Source organism: Urocitellus parryii, chromosome 4 (genome assembly GCF_045843805.1).
Source record: "Urocitellus parryii isolate mUroPar1 chromosome 4, mUroPar1.hap1, whole genome shotgun sequence".
Lineage (NCBI taxonomy): Eukaryota > Metazoa > Chordata > Mammalia > Rodentia > Sciuridae > Urocitellus > Urocitellus parryii.
The window spans coordinates 119,425,497-119,447,357 of NC_135534.1; the positions used below are offsets into that span (position 1 = coordinate 119,425,497).

Sequence of the window (21,861 nt, forward strand, 5' to 3'; positions counted from 1 at the left end):
CTGCAATGCTGACCGTTTGCACTGAGACCTTTCTGAGTACTCTGAGTCTGGTGTTTAGCTCTGACTGCTGCTTTTGTCGTGGGTTCTTCATCTAGTTCCCTGATAGTCTGGGTGCTTCAGACTTATTGGAACATGTGGGCCATCTGCTCATCTCAGAGCCTCATGTAGGTTGGTGGAAATCTTTCTGTACACACCTTCCATGTTCTAAGGTTACAAAATGTCTCCTTACAAGTCTTGGTAAAACAAAATTCTATCAATTAAATGACTTTCCAAGTTCTTGGGGGCCCCTGTTTTCTATCTTCCACTATCTTAACCAGTTTTTCAAACATGAGTCCCTTATATTTCTATGCCATACTGAATAGCCTCTAATTCCCCTAAACTGCTTTGCTCACTCTCTGGGTTCAGTCCCTCTCTTCTTCTATAACAAGACAGGCTAATCTGCTGTGAAACTCATTTGTGTTTTGTTCTCAGAGCTGTAGAAAACTGGAAGGAAAGGGAGGCGTGAGCTCTCCCCCATCCCAACAGGTGCAAGGCTGGCTTTGTGTATTCTCCTTGCTGAGCGCCTTGCCTCCGGGTTGTTAATGACTTTCGTGTCATGGGGTCCAAGGCAGTTGCTAGGCACCCAGATTATTACCACCCAGGCTTTTGTTTCAAAGAAACAAGCAAACAAAGAGTCTGGGCTCATGGAGATGGATGTGGGACAGGCTGGGAGAGGATGGACAGTCTGGGCATGGGGTTCTAGAGGTGACACCTTAGGTGGCCAAGTACCTGTGTACTTCGTGTGCAAATCACCAGCAAGTGACAGCTCCTGAGGCTGTGTGACAATGAGGCTAGATCTAGAAGCCATGATCAACTTGCCCACCCGTCCCTCCCCCCCCCATTTTTTCTCTTTCTCCCTCCATCCCTGCCTTGTTCTTTTATTCAACAAACACTTTTTGAGCTCTAAGACAATAAACCCATTACTAGACACTAAAAAAGAATTGAGAATTTTTTAAGCAGTCTGTGTTTTTTAACAAGGGAAGGTAGTCTTCCCAAACCTGCCTTAGATTGCCTTCATCACCAGCCAGATGGATAAGGCCTGAAGAATTTAACTAGAAATTTACAGAATAGAAGTCATATGTGTTTCTTATATGCATCCTCCCCTCCTTCTTGACCCCAAGGAAACTGACTCAGCCTTCAGATTTCCATTGGGATGTCACCTCCTCAGGAAAGTCTGCTATTTGGAGATTTCCTTTTTGATCCTCCCAGCATGGTTCTCCCCCCACCCCACCCCCGTCCCCGTTTCATCTGCTTTTTTTTTTCCTGGGCATCTGACTTCCATGAGGTACTCCAACTGACCCCCTTGCCTTTGGATTCTAGGTGGCATGTCCAGTGGGACACCCGGCAGTTGATCAAAGGAAGGAAATAGGGAGCTCAGATGTGTTCACCTCTGAGGCCTGTGTCATTTCACCAAAACAGACAGTCCCTCTCAAGTCCACTCCTCAATGCAAATTTTCCCTTTTGCTTTCAGTAACTGCCTCACTTGCACCTTTGAACTCAGGGCCTTCAGTAGCCCTGCTGTTATTAATCAGGAAGCCTGGAGTATGGTTTATTCACACCTCCTAAATAATCCCTTCATTAAACCTGGCTAGTTTTATTCAGGGTGGAACCTGTCACTGGTTTCCTGCTAGGTCTTGAAGGACACACCTTCCTTGACCTTAAGGTCTTTGTCTGATGTTCCTATTCTAGACCACCATATAACCTGCATTTATGATTACACTAGTCACTTTAGAGTCGTGATTTTCAGCCTTGTGATTCTACCCCCAGGGGTCACTTGTTAGTATTTGGGGACATTTTGGTCACCATAACTGGTTATAATTGGGGTCAGGGAGATATGCTCCTAGATCAAGGAGACAGAGGTCCAGGGATGCTGTCAATGGTTCCACAGTGTGCAGGGGACACCCACGAAAAGGAAAAGTCTGGCTCCTAATGTCACTAGTGCTGAGGTTGAGAAACCTACAATGAGCATGGAGACACCTGTTTAATCACCTACATCTCCCACTACAGGGACAGAGATTCTGTAAATTCCAGGATCATCTATCTCATTTCCAGTGCCTAATGCAATTCCTGACATGTGGTATGGCCTCACAAAAGATTTGATGAAAAATATGAAAAGTAAATATTCACTAATGAAACCCAGTCCTAGTCTTGCATCATCTAGTGCTCTGAGAAAAAGACTGATTGTTCATAAATAAACATAAACCTAGCAAAAACTAGCCTCCCCCCATGCATGGTGTTTAAACCCCTCATCAGGGTTTCAAGGAAAGAGTATATGCTATACAGATGGGAGGGATGGGACAAAGCAAATCACTCAGTATGTGGAATAAATGGCATTCAAAGCAGACTTACAACATTCTCATTTCAACAGCAGATCTGGGATGCATAACAGGCAAGTAGGGGCATAGAATGAATAAGGTAGTGGTGGTAGAAATTGTAGAAATAATACTGTAGGTCATTTTATCATTTTTCTCTAGATTCCAGAGAAAAATTACTGATGATTCTTGGTTAGTGAATTCTGGTTCCAGAAGAAAATTATTTCCTTTTAAATGATCCCAGGGAAATTACAGCCATGCACCAACAGCTCTATCCATGTTTTGCCTTCTCAGGCCAGTTTCTCACTTTCACATGTTCATCAAGAGAAGAGTCATACTCTGCATGAAGACATGCTAGGCAACATAGTTTCTTTTCAGTTTAAGATACTAGGACTGGCTGAGTGTGGTGACACTCACCTGCAATCCCAGTGAATCAGAGGACAGAGACAGCAGGGTCATAAGTTCCAGGTGTTATAGTTTGGATGTGAGGTATACCCTAAAAGCATATGTGTGAAAAATGCAAGAAAGTTTAGAGGAGAAATAATTGGGTTATGAGAGCCTTAATCTAATCTGTGAATTAATCCCCGGATAATTAATTAATCCCCTGAGTGATAATTCAAGGTGGGTAGGGTGTGGCTGGAGGAGATAGGTCATTGGGGGCATGGCTTTGGAGCATGTATTTTGTATCTGGCAAGTGGAGTCTCTGCTCTGCTTCCTAATCATCATGTGAGCTGTTTCCCTCTGCAACACTCTTCCACCATGACATCTTGCCTCATCTTGAGCACCAAGAACTGAAGTCGGCTATCCATGGACTGAAACCTCTGAAACCTTGAGCCCTCCCCCCCCCATAAACTTTTTCTCCTCTATAATTGTGCTGATCAGGTCTTTCAGTCACAGTGGCAATAAATCTGACTAATACAACAGAGCAGCCTCAGCAGCTTTTTGAGACCCTGTCTAAAAATTTAAAATTAAAACAAAAAAAATTACAAAGGGGTTAGGACTGTAGCTCAGTGATAGAGTACCCCTGGGTTCAATTCCTACTACCATAGATAAATACATAAAAGACATCACGACTGCATCATTCAGTGAATGTTTATTGACTTGGATCTTCCAAAACACGTTGTTTTATAAGTAGTCTCATTTATATGGTCTATGATTTGAAGACTCCAAATGATGAGAGAGTCACCTTTTATGTCTATTTATTTATATATGAATGCAACTTCTTCCAGAGTCTATGAGAAATAAAGTTTAAGTAAATGAGCATTTGCATCCAAGTCCTAGGAGAGGCCAGCAACAGGAAAACTAATCTTAAAAGTTCATGATGGGAGGAGGATTTGAAAGGGCAAGGACAAATGCTCAGTGAGCCAGAGTCCACCTTTCCAAGGTGAAGCTTCAGTGAACTGATATCTAATCAGGAGCTACCAAGTACCTCGTTATCCTGCCCTCCACTATTGGGATGCACCGCTGCCACTTCCATATGCTGTTCATAGTGATAGCCCCTCTGAGGGCTTCAGGGTAAGCACTGAGAGCAGATGATACGAGGGAACCAGCACCAGGGGCAGGTGGGGGACTTGGCACTAGTTCAATTGCTGGAATCAAATAGAGTTTGTGGCTTCTTATAACTGATTAAATGGCATCTATTGCAGAGAAGTGAGGGGCTGCTTTCAGATATAATCAAGTCAGCTCTATAGGAAATAGGATGGACTGACTTGTAGGAAATCCATGCCAGCATATAAATTGCTTCGTGACTGTAGGGACATATAATATCTGCACATAGCCAGTATGCACACCACCTAGAAATGGTGTGATTTTCAGTCTAAAATGTCAATTTATTTTTTTCCACTAGGATTTAATAATCATGCACTGACCCTGGACTGAATAAACATGCCCAGGGCCCTGACAGTATAACATTTGACTCACCCTTTTCCTGGGAGACATTTGTAATTTTATGAACAGAGTGTAACACCATTATAATAGAATGTATCACATAAACTTAGATATATTACAGGTCAAACTCTATCTCCTAAAATGTAACAGCTACTTTCTTAAATGGCCTGATCTAAATCCCAAGCTCCCAATTCCGGCATTGTAAAAGAGTTTCATAGGATTTGTCTAAATAATCTCTACTTAATTGTACACTGCTTAAATTCAGCACAGGATGACAACATTCCCTTACCTTGCCAATATTCACACAACACATCATATACCATCGGATGGATGATTCAGAGAAGCCACATGGTTTGTTAGCTTGAAAAGTAGCCTATAGTATTCACTGAGCTGAGATAACCTACCTGCTACAGGTGAGTGGGGGTGTTAACTCAAGAGTCACTTTATGCTCACAGGGGAATGCCTCCACTATTAATGATTATATCCTATACATTTCTCATTTTTGGTATTGCACTTAATATTACTGTCATCATCCTCATGAACAGAAATCTACCAAGGGGCTTGGGAGGGCCATGGTAGCATAAGTGGAATACATCAGCTGCTTTCCTTGCTAGCTGAAAAGCTGAAGAATTTCTAAATCCTTTAGTGTCAGATATCTTGAATCCCTGAACTTTTCATTGATATTTCAGTCAAGCCCAAGAGTAATTTTTTTTTTTCATTCTGGGGGTAGTCTTAGTCTTCAGTCACCCAAACATTTGAGAGAAGTAACTACAAGACAAGAGAAGGAATGGATGGTTGCTTGAAAGTAACAACTACTTCTAATTGTGCAACAAAAACTGGAACAGATATCCCCTTTAGCAAAGGTTAAATTTTCAGATCTATTCATGACAAAAAACCCGCTAGAGCTGCCACCCAGGAGACTCGATTATATATCCTGTCTTGCTAGAGAGAGTCCTTGTTTACATCTGTTGTTCTGTTGAGATTATGAATGCTACTACTTTCATTTCAAAATAGTATCAGTTTAGATAGTACATTATGTAGTCACCCTTCATTCAAATCACTGCAAACTCAAAGAATTTCTCTTTTGGAGGGTTACACATTCTAAGTCAATTTGACATTGATGGCGTACAAATTTACATAACACCTCCTTTGTCAAATTAATTACTAATTCATTAATCCAACATAAGAAAGATTCCCTATGATACACCTAAACTCTATCCCCATGAATCTCACATTTTAGTTGGGGAAGAACAGTCAGCTGTTAACATAATAGCTGATATGAGTAAGTGGTTAGTGAGTGTACCAAACTTAAGTACTAGAATCCTCTGTTTGTGTCACTGATATCCTACATTAAAGATTCATTAAGTTATAAAAAGAAGGTGCTTTATTTGGATTGGGATATGGGAGTACAAGCCTAGGATTTTATTATCTAGTGTTTGCTATTGTTATGGTTTGAATGTAGTATCCCCTAAAAGCTCATGTGTGAGACAATCCAAGAAAGTTTAGAGGTGGAATGATAGGGATATGCAAGTCTTAACCTAATTGGTACATTAATCCCCTGATAAAAATTAACTGTGTGATAACTATAGGCAGGTAAGGTGAGACTGAAGAGGTAGGCTGCTCAGGGTATGGCCTTGGGGTTTATACTTTATCCATGCTGAGAAGAACTCTCTCTTTGCTTCCCAGTGCCATGTTCTGAGGTACTTTCCTTCTCCACACCTTTCCATCATGATGTCCTACCTGCCTGGGGCCCAGAAATAAAGAGTCTATGGGCTAAGCCCTCTGAAGCTATGAGCCTCAAATAAATTTTTTATTCTCTAAAATTATTCTTGTTCCGTGTCTTGTTCACAGCAGTGAAAAACCCAACTAAAACAGCTATCTCATCCTCATAGCAATTCACATCCTTCCCAATACGTTTTCTCTGTTCTTCAGAGAGGCACCTATGTAGGTTGAGAGGAGCCCTGAGAATTGAGGCTTTTGTTGAACTTCAGTTAAGGATAAACATTTTTCCCATTGTAAGGAGAGCACAGTGAAACAGAAGAAACAATACATAAACATATGAAACTTTAAATAATAATGAAAATTTAAGTAGCAAATCAGAACAAAAGAAAAGATGTCCAAGGCTTTGTGAATTAAATAGCTAATAATTTTCATAATTGCCAGAGGAATTTTAAGGCAAGAGAGGTCACACGGGGCAGGGGATTCTAAAACTTATTTTTAGTTAATTATTTTATGGTTTAAAGATTTTAACTGGAAGAAAACTCCATACAACTAGTCTAATATCCACATGATGTGTCTTGTTCATTTCCACCTACACTGTTGTCAGGAGCAATAGAAAATAGTTGAAAGTACTTTATGTCTTGCCCAAAACCACATTATTCATCCATTCATTCAACAAATGATAAATGATTCTCCTTGTTTTCATGGACAGGTAGGTGAGAGTGGGGGACCTACATACTCCCATCAAGAAGCACCATAATTCGCCTAAGGCATCACATGTGGGAGCTAGAATAATAGTTAGCATGTAAAGTGTATTGGATTTGTCAGAGAAAACTTATCAAATACATTTGTGGTATTATTGTTGTATTGTTCAACATAGTCTGGTTGAAATTATCTAAAGGTTTACACAATACTTTTTTATAATACCTATTTTTACAATTCCCTGGTTAAAGAAAAGCTTATTAATCATGATCATTAATCCAACAATGCCTGAGTTAAGCAGCAGGAATACAGATACTCAAGATAATCTCTCCCTTCAAGGATCTGGCAGTCTCCCGGTTTCAAAGATGATGACAAAAGAGTGTGATAAGTACATTAAAGAGTGAAGCGGAGCAGAGGAGCAGACAGAGGGCACAGCACTAGACTGGAATGGATGGTTTCCAGGGAAAGCTGAGCCTAGAGCTAGACCTGGAGAGGGAAGAGGAACTAGCAAAGCCAAGAAGTTTTGGAAGGGCATACCAGGCAGAAGAGGTGTTGGATTCCCAATTGACAATCAGGAGGAAGTCACTTTGGTCTGAGAGCATGAAGGGAACCCTGAAGCCAGCAAAACAGGTAGGGCCAGTCATGAATAACTATTAGGGTTTGGATGTAAGGTGACTCCCAAATGGTAATGTGGAAGATAATGCAATATCACTCAGAGGTGGGTGAAATGATTGGGTTATAAGTGTCTTAACCTAATCAGTGAATTTCTCCATTGATGGGATTGACTGAGTGGTAATTGAAGGTGGATAGTATATGGCTGAAGGAGGTAGGTCATTGAGGGCATGACTCTGGGGTATATATTTTGTATCTGATTAGTGGCTTCTCTCTCTCTGCTTCCTGATCACCATATGAGCTGCTTCCTTCCACCATTCTCTTTCACCATGATATCCTGTTCACCTCGAGCCCTAAGGAATGAAGCCACCTGTCTATGGACTGAAACCTCTGAAACTATGAGCCCTCACATGAACTTTTCCTCCTCTAAGATTTTTCTTGTTAGGTCTTTTAGTCATAATAGTGAAAAACCAGATTTTGAATTCTCTCTGAAGGAATGGCTGCTTCCAGTGTGCTACAAGAAATGCATCATCTGTTTAAAAATGTATGCAGTTTATGTGTTGAAGTTTTGGTACCAAGTGTGGAAGATTTGATAGCAAGCCTGTGGTGCTACAGGGAGGAAATGGAAACTTAAGAGATGAGGGCTAGTTGGAAGAAGCTATATCACTGGAGGCATCCCAGAAAGGGATATTGGGACCCCAGGCCCTTCCTGTCTCTCATTTTGCTTCCAGGACACCATACAGTGAGCATCCTACTCTGCACATGCTCCCACCATGATGTGCTGCGCCACCGAAGGCCCCAAGGCAATGGGACAAAGCAACCTGGGACTGAAACCTTTGAAATCTTAAGTCAAAATAAATCTTTCCTCTTTAAATTTGATTATCTCAGGTATTTTGCCACAGGAATCAAAAGCTAACTGTTTACAATGCAGTTATTGAGTGAGACTACAAACATACACCATGCTAAAACAGAAGTGGGATTAATGATAAAATAATTTATCCTTTCATAATATTTATTGAATGTCTACTCTGTTCCAGTGACTGATTAATTACTGATAATACTGTAGTTAATGGTACAAAAATCATGTCTTTCTAATAGAGGGTCTGACAGTAAGCATATAATGAAATATATAAATATAATACCAGACAGTAATAAAGACTATGAAGAAATGCTGAAACAATAATGATAAAACCAAACGAATTGAGTAATTAGTACATTCTAAGCCTGTGTCAAGAATTTTCTTGTTTCACTCTCTATGGTGAAGGCTGTTGTATGTGGCCCAGATTCCCACTTGCAGACTGTTAGGAGCCACAGCAAAAATATTGATACAGGCACCTTTGGATTTTATTGACTGCCAGCCAGCAATTCACATTCATATGGTAATTGGACTCATGCTGTCCAGCTGGGCCCATTTTCAGGACTCAGGTTACTCATGTCACTCTTGTAATGGGAGAGTTCCCATTGGTTGGGAAAGGATGGTAGGAGGGTGTTCCGGGGGAAGGGGAAACCCCCCGGCTCAGGTAGATCACACACGTGGCGGACCCACCTGTTAGGGGACGCACACGGCCTCTCTCTAAATAAAACTTTGTCTCAGTTTGACTGGCTTGTGTTTTTGTGCCCAACCGGGTTGCAAGATTGCAAGCCCGTGTGCACTGACAGCTCAGTAGGGGATCGCTCAGCAGGGGTGCCGCAGGCAGTGCTCGGCAGCAGGAGCGGGACTCAACCGGCCCGGGGCCGGGCAGTTTGCGGCATTTTGGTGGCCCTGTACTGGGAACGCCCAAAACTTAAAGGTGAGTAATATCACTCGCCCCTAAGGAAAGGCGACAGAATGGGTATTTCTGTTTTGATTTATTCTGCTCTTATTTCAGGCTCTCTAGCCTTACAATTTTTTCAGACGAGTTGGGATAAATGGCTGACTCAAGGTTTGAAGTTATTCGGCCCTGAGAGAGAGAAAATTGACATAATCATTTTCCTCCTCTCCTCTCTACTCTGTTCCAGTGACTGATTAATTACTGATAATACTGTAGTTAATGGTACAAAAATCATGTCTTTCTAATAGAGGGTCTGACAGTAAGCATATAATGAAATATATAAATATAATACCAGACAGTAATAAAGACTATGAAGAAATGCTGAAACAATAATGATAAAACCAAACGAATTGAGTAATTAGTACATTCTAAGCCTGTGTCAAGAATTTTCTTGTTTCACTCTCTATGGTGAAGGCTGTTGTATGTGGCCCAGATTCCCACTTGCAGACTAAAACACTCATTCCCTAGCTGCCTGCAGTACTGCCCAATCTGACTATCTCAGGGGATTGTGGAAGTGGGCTGCGTCATACAATGCCATTGTCCAGTCAGTGAATGATTCCATTTGACTAGTATTTAACATCTACTTTGTGCCAATCACAGTTCTATGCACAAGGGAACAGCAACGAACAGGGCAAACTGTCTGCCCTGAAAAAGCTTGGAATCCTGGTAGGCAAGCTGGTCAAGAAACCAATATTATCTAGTCTGTCAGTGTTCAGTGGTGCAGTAAAATAAAACAAAGGGAGCTGCAGTTGCTTGAGAACTATGGGAATGTCCAGACTTTCTAGGTGGCCAGAGAAGCCCTCATTGATAAGCTGATATTTCCAAAGAGATCTAAAGGGAATGAGGAAATGAGATCTTAGGATATGTGGGTGGTAGGGGAGGTAAAGATATTTAAGCAGAAATATAGGAATGATATAATGATATACAATCTGTGCACAAAAGAGCATGCATGGCTAGTAGAATATCCAGGTCCCCACTGAGATCTGACTTATCCTCAAATAAGAATGAAAGTTTCATAAATCTGGTTATGTTCCACTCCCTTCTCCAAGCCAACTGCAGTATAGCACTCCCAACCAGGAGCTAGAAAATGTGGAATCCAATCTTGACTGCAATTTAGTTATGTCTAGGAGCAAGGTAAGAATGATAATTTCTTTCCCACTTGCCTTAGATGGTAAAGTTCTGATGAGCAGAAAATATACAGGGAATAAGAATGAATTTACCACTGTAATGCAAATGTTATTAAATATTTTGTTTTAATAACCCACTGACATCTTAAAACATTGTTGAGGACACCTAAGAACACAATATTTGCCAAATTAGAAATGTAACTGAAAATTAAAATATTTGTATAATAATTCATTAAAACAATAACTATTTATTATCATAAATGTATACTTCTGTGCAAAATAAATATTTTCCAAAACAATTTTTTTAAAGAGAGAGAGAGAGAGAGAGAGAGAGAGAGAGAGAGAGAGAGAGAATTTTTTAAATATTTATATTTTAGTTATCGGCGGACACAACATCTCTGTTTGTATGTGGTGCTGAGGGTCGAACCCGGGCTGCACGCATGCCAGGCGAGCACGCTACCGCTTGAGCCACATCCCCAGCTCCAAAACAAAATTTGATGAGAAGAATTTTCACATTTTGGCAAATATCTTCACTATCTAAGTTAGATTCCTATATCTCATATTGAATACTTTAGTACTCAGGTTTTTATTCTTGTTCAAATATATGGATAAAATGTGGCCTTACATACAGATGTAATTAGATAAGAAAACTTCCTAATAGCATTTTCAGATAATTGTGGCTTTTCTTCTTTGTTATACACCCAAACTCAGCCCCTAGTAGTTTCCTGAAGTTTAGTCTCAATGTAGAATCTGAAATCATATCAATGATGATTTTGTATTCTGTTACTTTAAAATTTACTGGTCTGAACCTCCTGGTGCAGATGGATACCATTTTTTCCACTGAGGACCTGAGGAGAACAAAAAGGGAGAGGACAACAAGAGTGTCTTCTGGTTTGTCCTGACTGATTAATCTGGGATATTGATCTATTTCTGAAGTCTTTTACTCAGACTTACAACTTACATACCTGATTCTCCTTATTAAGGATAAGTTGTACGAGGCTGCTACTAGTGTAACATAGTATATTGTTTTAGACTAAACTGTTTTTTTTTAATAAGTAGGAATATACTCTAAAGTAGATAGGGAAAATGGTATGGTAACTACTTAACAAAATCCATAGTTGTTTCTTATAATTTTCAGGTATTTTATACTGTACACAATTGTAAGTGCTACACTTTCACATAACTAGCAGTGCAGAAGGTTGCTTAACCAGCAATCACCAGAAACATAATGCTTTGTGCTACAACTTTATGATGGCTACAATGTTATTAGGTGATAGGAAATTTTCAGTTTCATTATAATTTTATAGGATGATTGTCATAATATTGAGTTCATCATTGTGTATCATAAATATATAAAATGTAAATATTATGCCATGTGTATATACATACATTTATAAACAGACATGTATCATTATAGATCTTATTTCTCTTGAAGACCTTGAGTCATAGAAAGTTCGTCTTTTGCTCCACACATCATTTTGGAATAGTAACACTAATTATTAGAGCATCTTTATTCACTGAGATAAGCAGATCTTACAAGTGGTAATATACTTCACTGTACAATTTTTAAAAATTGGATCTTCTAGTATCATATGCAACCATACCATTAAAGTCTTTAGGCACTGAGAACCTGTGAAATTCATGCAAACAAATAAAGGTTTCCAAAATTTAATTTTAGCTGGGTAGCTCAAATTCCATTTTTGGCAATGAATGCTGTCAGTTGTTTTCCTCCAAGTGACAAGCCCTCATCATTCACTTTCAAGAAAATATTTGCCAAATTTAAGTGCAAATAACCATAATTTATTTGTCAGTTGTTCTTTTCAACAAGTATGCAGTCCTTGGCAAAAATAAAGTGGTTACTACAGCTGGCAACTCATACAATATAAATGATTTTTCCTTGAGAAAAAAAATGTACTTTGTTTTTGTAGACATAATTCTATTTCATCTGAGAAATTTCAAAAGTCATGTATTCAAGAGTTGAGATATAATAAAATTAATTTCTACTGCCTCAACTAAAACATTCTTAAGTTAAAATGACATTTTTTTTTAACCAAGCATATGTGGCAATGAGGAATACTATACCTACTAGCAGAGCTCAAGTGCATTAGCTTTATTGTTGCTAAGGTTCTAACATGTGTACCATCATTGCTTTTGTGCTAACAGGACAATTTTTAAAAAGCAAATAATTCTTAGTATTGCTGCAAAAATAATTTTGACTTCATAGAAAGAATAGTTTTGACCTCACAAACCCTCTGAAAAAATACTGGTGATCCCAGGGGTGAATGAGTTTCACTTTGAGAATTATTCTCAAAATAGAAGCTTACAGACATTGAAGTAGGCAGTAAGAAGAAGATGAACATTTACTAAACTAAGTGAAATTTGAGCAGCAAAAATTGTTGACTGATATCCTGACAGCAAGGAAGAATAAGGAAAAACTATAAAAAGCAGACATGAATTCAAAAGCATATCAATTTGAGGCTATCTTTTGCAGGAGCAAACAACCATGCACTTCAATAGTCTGGAGAGTTTCACTGAAATTCACTGTTGTACAATAAGCCTTGCTCAGAATGATGATCCTGAGTCATTAAAATAAAGTTATGGGATATAAAATGTACTATGATTAAGAAACTGAGAAAGAGAAAGATTCCTCTTAGGAAGAATCCCTTAGAAAGAATTCCTTATCCAATAATTGGAATTTTATAAATTGCTTTGAGGTTTTATTTAGGTATTTATTTTTGTGGACTACTTAATTTCAGATGGTGGATAAACAAAGCATCTCAGTGATTAAATAAAAGCCTAGGAAATTTGGTAGTATTATTTGTCCCACTTTATAGATCGGTAGTTGGGCTGCATGAGATTAATGAGGTACCCAAGAATGTGAGAATATAAAGTATCAAAAGAGAACAAAACATGGTTCAGGTTGTGAGGTTGTAAAATGTATATTTTGTTTCTGTCCCAGTTTCCTAACATAGGATACTTTATAAAACCCTTTGAATCTCTAGAGTGCCTTTTGTATGCTAATAAGATGATTGAGATCAGGGGGCCCCAGGGTACCTTCATGATGGGGGGTGGTCACCAGAAAGATCAAGGCAGGATAAGATAGTTGGAACTTTCAGCCCCTACCCCATCCCCCAACTCTTCACTTCTGCCACCTCCAGGGAAGGGAGAAAGTCAAGGGCTGAAGGTTAAATTGATTCTTAATGGTCAACCATGTGATCAATTCCACCTATTAATGAAACCTCCATCAAAGCTTAAAAAGACTGGGTTTTGGAGTTTTTTGAGATTCCTGGAAAGTGGAACCATACCCTTTCTCCCATATCTCTCCATATTGCTCTTTATCTATATCCTTTGCAATATACATTACAAATGGGTAAATGCAAGTTCCCCCCTGAGTTCTATGAGCTGCTATAGGAAATTAAACTCAAGAAGTAGGTACTAGGAATCTGGGCTTAAAGCAGATTGATCAATAATTAGGTGACAGAATGCAACTTGTGATTGATGTCTAAAGTGGAGGGGAATCTTGTGGGGTCTAAGCCTTTAACTTAGGGAACTGATGCTATCTTCAGGTAGGGAGAATTGAATTGAATTGAACTGAATTGAATTGAATTGAATTATAAGATTCCCAAAATGATGACAGGTATGAGCACTGCCAATCTAGGAACCCTGCATATTTCTCAAATTCAAAGAGAACTTAAATTCAAGCAGAGCTCAGCCCCAGGAAAGCCACGCAGCATTGCACAAGCACTTCATTGTTTTGAGTCTGTTTCTTCATCCTGAAAACAGAAATAATACTGAGTTTGGAAGATTAAATAATTTATGTAGCTTATGTAAATCACTGAGACATAAATGAAATGCACTATTTCCCAGTCTTCCTTTCATTTCCATGAACTCATCATCCATTTACTACTCTGCATATCCCCCCTCAAGGCTCTGCCCTTGCTATCTTTGGCCGGGGACATTTTTCCAGATAGTGCTTCCTCCATGCCTCCTTCAGGTCTCTCCTCAGAATTCATGTGATCAGGGAGGCCTTTGCTGACTACCCCATATAATATCACAAATATTCCCCACCAGGGGATCCCCAACCTTCTTACCTTATTTCTGAATTATCAGAGGACTTTGCACCATCTGGTGTTATACATGCACTTAATTATTTGTGTATTTTCTGATCCTTAACCCCATTCCACCCCCTGTCTTCAGAGTAACCAGGGTAATTTAAAACTTCAGGAGGGCAGGTACTTTGTTCGGTTCATTGCTATATCTCTAATGCTTGGAATAGTGCACAGTTACTTTACATTTGCAAAATGTGTCAAAGAATGAATAAATAGCTTTTTCCCCATTAATCATATCTATATATTCTAAAAGTTATTTCTAGTTTTTACGGCCCTTAGCTTCACAAACTAATTTATATCTAGGAAAATAAACAAATCATTGATGCTTCCTTAGGGTTTTCTAAATCAACTTCATATAGACTAAACTCCTCTATATATTAATAGCTAATTAGCCATATTACTGGCATCTGCATTTGTTTTTCCATTATTTCCTCTTGTGTAATTAGTAAATGAGTAGATTCATTGATAGAAGATCCAAACAACAAAGTATGTTCTACAAAATGTAAGAGTAGTTCTTACCTATAGCAACTCTTTTCATTCCCTTCCAAGAAAAAAAAGCAGGTTATCAGATTGTGGTGCATACAAATGTTACATGTCCTATGCAGTTCTGTGTATAGAGGTACATGTACACATATTGGATCCTTCTCTTTTACATAAGTGGGATAATGAAACATTTATTATTCCACAACTTTTTCATAGCTAAATACAACGTTTTCATGGAAACATACCTTTCCATGTCTATGTGTTTCTGCCTCATTCTTTTTATGGGCTGCATAAAACATATACTATAATTAATTTAAATGTTTTCCTCAGGTGGGCTTTTGGGTAATTTCTAATTTCTCCTCATCATGTTGTCATGCATATCCATCTGCACACAATGTATATTTGGTTATAGTACAAGAATTTCTTCAGAAAGTTTCTTTCTTAGAGGAAATGCTCAATTAAAACTTGATCAATGCTACCAGACTGAGCTACACTGAGCTTACAAATTTTCACTCCCAGCTCTGGTCTGTAAGGATGACTGCCTCCCTTCTGCTCACCAGAACCCATGCTATTTATCTACTTGAATTTTATTAAACTTACTGCTGTAAAACATCTTCTGGTTATAATTTGTCATGCGTTGATTTCTAGTGAAATCAATATCCTTTTTATCTTAATTATGCATCTCTATTTTTCTATTATATATTTCCTGTTTATTTACTCATTTTTCCCTATTAGAGTATCCTTTTTATCCTCTTTCATTAGATTATTTTGTTAGAATTATTTTCATATCTCATGCCTGGCTCCTTTTTATTTCTCATAACTGTTGTAGATATTTTCATCCAGCCTGCTATACATCTTTTAATTTCATTTATGTCTTTCACTTTAACAAGTTTTTTAATGGTTGCCAAATCTGTCAACTTTTTTAATACACCTGCACTTTGAGTCTTGCTGAATAAATTATTTCAAACTCAAGGTTATAAAAATATCCTTTTTCATGCTCTTTCATTTTTATATTTAAGTCCTTTTGAAATTCACTTTGAAATCTTTCAAATATACATTTTAAATAAAACCATTTTTTAAAATTTCTTATCACCAACTTATATCTGTTTTCAAAATTGAAAAATGTAAAGGTGAGGATAGGCTAATTTGTACCTTCACATTCTTTCACATTCCTGTCTTTCTTTTGCTTATGAATTAGACATCATTTGCCTTCAGCTTCCTCCAACATACACTTATCTAGGGTGATAAATTCTGATCTCAACTATGCCAGTTTCCCTTTCCACCTAAGTCCCCCTTCCCTTCAGACACAAATTGAATGCCTCTTAGAGAGAAGACCACAGCAAAGGGAGGTATTGTGAAGGAATAAAGTCAGATACTACACAGAAAAAACTATTTTCTCAAGCTGGGTCAATGCCTATGGAATAAGAAATGGCTTTTAAAAGGAATACATTGAAACAACCAATTAGTACTTTTGTACAAAATCAGCAACATAGTGACCCAATATCTTATTTCTTACTTGATATCTCTGAGTACATACAAAAATGAAGAGGTTCCTCCAGCAGAGGATCTGTAGGGTTTGTGGCATGTAGATGAGTCCCTTCTCTTCTTGGAGACTATGACCCCAATCAGCACCCAGGGCTGGCACAGAGTCTATATCATTAATATGTAACTAGCATGCATTCATCTGTTTTGGACCACATATTGAACAAAATAAACTGAGGCAGGTAATTTTACTTTTTCATGCACATTTGTATATTTTTATAGAGGTTCATTATAATAATGTAGCTTCAAATTTGAAAATGGAAGGAAAAGGCCACCTAATATCTTTTCCTTTGTGGAGAGGGAGAGGGCTGCACACAACAACAAAAAGGAAAAGATAAGACTATTCTTGGGCTGAGAAGTGTAAAACTAAAGGATAATAAAATTGAACTGATGGAGTTTAAAGACTCCTCATTACCTGGCCTGAGATATGGCACCCATTGTTGCTAGTGGCTAGAGATTATTTCTCAGCCTGCTGCAGGCTGATAACAGACTCTTCCACTGGCCTGAAGACTCATTGTTCTGCAAGCAGGGATGGTGCTTGGACAGAGGCAGAATTGTCCTTGGCTTGCAAAGCTCTGTAGCTTTGGCCCTTCTTCTTCTTTCAGTGGGATTACAAAGAAAATCAAGAGTTTATATCACCTGAGAGATGCTCTGGGACTTTTCCAATCCTCCTCCCTCAGCCTCCTGTGACCTAATTTGAATCAGGGTAATTCTGAAAATAAAATGCTGAAGTATTCTCTTCCTGGAGAACAATGTCACATTAGTCAACTTAAAAAGACTTGCTCACAGCACAAATTGTCTGTACAACTCATTTTGCCCCTTAATTATATTCCACCTTGTTTTATTATTTAAAGGCATCATATGAGTCAAGTGTTTATACACATTTAAAACACTAGAGTTCAAAATGGATTTGGAGATGGAGCTTAACACTCTCGTGAAATAGGCTGGCACATTTAAGCCCAGGCAGCCGTAAAGAAGATGCTCACGGGAGGATACTGAGTGGGGAAATGAACTTTCTCCTCCTGCTCCCCAAGGCAACACTGTGAGAAAGGGGTTTCTGGGTCAGGAGGAAAGGGAGCCAAGTTCTTTCACATTAGTTGAAATCATAGCCTTTCACACATCTTGTAACTAAGTGAGAATCAAGAATTTTAAAATGCAAAATTTAGTCTTTTCCATCCATTCATCCACCTGCTTCTAAAAGAGGGAGTGCTGGCTACTCTAGGGTGAGGTACCTAGCATGAAGGACAGGGAAGGTGGATTAGATAAATGTGAGGATTCCAGAGTCATCCCTTTGCCTTTTGACTCCACAGTTATAAATCTACATTTGCACCTGATCTTACCACCTACTGGTTCATAGAATGTGCCCCCTTCCTGTGGACAGAACTGATCTCCCCAGTTTCCCATTCTTTCTGGTTGCTCATCTAATAGCCTTCTTTCATCTTTAAATTGCTCACTCTTTCCTGGTTGTTTTTTGTTGTTGTTGTTTTTCAACCTTATAGATGCCAGACACCTTTATATCACTAGAAACAACTCCTTAAACTGCAAATTCCCCTTTAGTAGTACATACCTTTCTTTCCCTCGATGTTTGAACTAATTGTAAGATCATGTTCTATTATGATTTTCTATTATGCTCCATCATCTTCCAATGATGCTATAATTAAAATTATACACTAAACCACTAGTACCTTTTTGCATAAAATGTTATTTTTCTTTTTACAGGACTCTATAGATTTGTGATTTGTACTTAATTTAACTGTGTTGATTTTTAAAATCATTGCTAAAAAGTCACATTGCAATGATATCAAACATTTGCAGTGGTTTGACCACAGCTACAAAAATAATTATTAAGTCAATGTTAAAATCTTTAAACTATTTTTTTAAAGAAATTGATTGTATAAGACAACCTCCTAAGTATCACAAAGTAGCATTGATTAAAGTAGTTTCAGGTTAATCTATTTGCCGAAACATTACTTTATGTTGTAAGTGAGTAATTAAGAGAACACTTTGGATTATGGAATCTGCTGCACAGACTCAAGGAAAAATGACTCTCTCTTTTCCTGGGGGCTAGTGTTAGGGAGCAGTGTCACACTGAGTTGGACTATTTATAATGGATCTTGAAATTACATGTGCCTCCCAGAACTCTTCTACACTCTAGCAACATGGATCTAACTGCATTCCCTCCCAGTCACAACCAAATGCCCACAGGCACACCCCATGCAAGATGTCCAGGGTTACACTCTTGTCCTCATTATACCTTGTCTTCTACATTTTATTGAAAGTAATTATCACCCCAACCAGTGAGATCCAATTATGATTTTTTGTTTTATTGGTTTTTAATCATTAAAAAGAAAACAGAATGAGCACTTACTGTTTTCTGAGCTCCATTTATGCTAGAGATGCACAAATCAATAGAGATATAAGGCCCTTATTCATATAGAATTTAGGATCTATTAGGGAAATTTTGAAGCAAAATAAAGAAAAATATTTTTAAAACATAAGGAAACTAAAATAAAATCATGATGATGTAAGTAAAACAAAGTGATGTGTTAGACAATGACTGGGTATTACTGTAGATGGGAAGATCATGGGAGTTGACTCTGATGGTCAAGAAGGGAACAGCCATGTGCAGTTACAGGGAGGACATCACAGGTAGAGGATACAGCATATGCCAAGGCCCTGTTATGAGGATAAGCAATAGATGGCTACCAGAGAAAAGTTTTTTGAGATCACAACAGAGCTGGCCAAGCTCAGGTTCCTCTGTGTGTGTGTGTGTGTGTGTGTGTGTGTGCATTTAAGTTTGTAGAACATTGATAACAGTAGTGAAAGTAGTAGCAATGCTATGAGCCACACATGTTTATTGGGTGCCCTTTAAATGTATTAATAAGTACTATTGTTATCCTAACTATAGGATATGTAATTAAGTAATTTTCCCAAGGTCATCCCAACATCAAGTGAAAGCTCTCTCGGGGCTGAAACAGATTTTCTCCCTCCTAAGTGCATGCTCTTAACCACTCTACTCAATTGCCTCTCAGATATCACATTGTTTGTATTTAAACTGGAGGACTGTTTGAGATCTTTCATTAAAAGGTACATAGAAAGGAAAAGGTGTTCCAGAACTTTACTCTCCAATGACTTGACATTTAGCATATGAAAAGAAAAAAAAAAACATCTGGGACTGAAACAGAGCTCTTGAAATCTAGGAAGAAACTTATAACAATTGAAGGTCAAGAAAAGAGTGGCTCAAAAAGAAGAACATGATCAACTATTTGAAGTAAAATGAGAACTGGAAAGGAGGACAATGGATTTGTGACTCATTGTTCAATACTGATTTTGGTACAAGAACATTCAGCAGAGTAGCAAAGAAATGAAGCCCAGAAGCACTATTGGGAGGAGGGACATTGGCAGCAGGTGCAACACTTGGTCTATGACACACTGGAAATGTGAGTAAAAAACATATTTCTATCCTTATTATTCAGTTATTGATAGCTGCATAACCCCAAATTTAGTCTCCTAAAACAACAATAGTAATTTATTGTCTCTCATGATGTCGGGGATCTTAGGAATTTGGGAGTGACTTGGTTGAGGGTTGAGGGCTCTGTGGTCTTAAGGTTGTATTCAAATGCAGCTGGGGCTGTAATCATCTGAAGGCTTGACCAGGGCTGGATGACTACTGAAACTGGCCACTCACATGACTAGAAATTGGTTCCACTCTATCTGGCTCTCTGTATAAGGGTGCTTAGTTGTTCTTACAACAAAAGATTGAGTCAGAATCTACTATGTGCATAGGACCCAGCCTTGACAGGCACCCACCATTCCTGCCATTGTATCCTACTGGTCTCACAGCCCAGCTTATTCAGTATGGGAAGAGATTCACAAGAGCATGATTATTAGGAGTTGAAGATCACTCCATCCTGGAAGTTGATTATCAGGCCCTATCTAAGCAAACCCTGATTTTATTCAGGAAGCCAAAGACTCAAATGAAAACACTCAGCAATTCAGGCTGTCTTACAGCTGGGGAGGCCATGCCACTGAATGGGAACTCCACATTCAAGACTCAGCTGGGGATGCCTCTTTTAGGAAGTCTTCCTGACTAATATATAACTCGTGTGTGTGTGTGTGTGTGTGTGTGTGTGTGTGTGTCTGCATGTGTGGATGTATGACCATGACCCCTGACTATGTTTATGCCTCTTTTCATTTGGTACAGGAGTCCACTGCAACATTTTTAAATTGTTATTTATTTGGATTTTTATCTTTTGCTTCTTGATTGTATAATCATCTAAGGCAAGGCCAGTATCTTATTTGCCTCTGTATTCCCAGTGCCTAGCACATACTAAGCTCTACAAAGTTGGGGTGGGGGAACCTCTGTTGATTAAATAACTTACTTTAGGTCTATCTAGTAGATAGCCAAGGGTTAACACAATCCATTTCTAGCAGGCTTATCCATCCCTGGAAAAGCCTACCAAGCGCTCATTATGAAGGACAATGCTCTGTAATGAAGTCTTCTTGCATATCTTTGGTAATAATCATCATAGAGGGAGAAAATGAGCATCTCTCCACAATATTTATATTTCCTAGCAGCAAAGACATTCTCTTCTGTAATTCTGCCTGTAAAAGCAGCAAGGAAGCCAAGGATGTACAAGTTCTCCATGGTAACTAGGTCAAAGCAGCATGCAGCTTGGCCAAGACTTCAGATAAATGGAATACATGGAAGTTTGCTGCCAGCAGCAGGAGCTGTGTGGAGCACTGGAACTTGCACTGAACCATCTCACTCGTACCCACAGCCTCGGCAACAGTGGCCCATTCATCATCTCGACAAAGACAGAGAAACCTGGGCCCAATGGCATTTTGTCTCAGGACCTCAAAGGGTTTTGCTGACATCTGAGTCTCATCAAATCAACAGGCCAGCAAGTGAATCAACAGTCTCCAATCAAAGTCATTTAAAAATGACCTTTATGCTCTGAACATTAACACAAGAAGATCTACCCTAAGCCACCGAAGAACTCTTTCCATGGATCCTTAAGCTATTAGATTGCTTCTCTGAACTGCAAGCTAGAGAACTCACTCACTGGGCTTGATAGAGGAACCATATTAAAGCATCTGGTAAGAGAGAACAGCTGTTTAATGCATAGCAATGAAAACTTCTAATTCAAAGCAGTCAACCCTCCATCAAGAAAAAGAGGTGCCAAACAGTCACAGCCAAATAAATGACCGTCCTCAAAGCTATTCCTAGGGGCAGGATTCCCAGTCAATGAACAGCTTTATACAAATTAATTTGTGAGTTTCTAAAAATTCATGCAAAGGAAGAAATTAGATTTAAATGTGAGAAAAGAGTCCTGAAATAACCACAGACATAGAAACTCCATCTTTAGGGTACTCTTTATAGGACAGACCCAATCTACAAGCGAGGCAGGGGGGGCCTTGATTCCACAGATTTTAAAGAGCAAATCCTAAAGGAACTTGGTCAGTGATCCAAATCCTCCCTACTGGTGCTGCTCAGGAAGATGGGATGTAGTGGTCT

General features: G+C 38.7%; 1 protein-coding gene across 4 annotated transcripts in view; it reads right to left on the reverse strand.

Annotated features, from left to right (window-relative positions):
• The window catches only part of Opcml (opioid binding protein/cell adhesion molecule like), a 524,845-nt gene that overhangs the window by 30,593 nt on the left and 472,391 nt on the right, over positions 1–21,861 (reverse strand). The window lies entirely within an intron of this gene.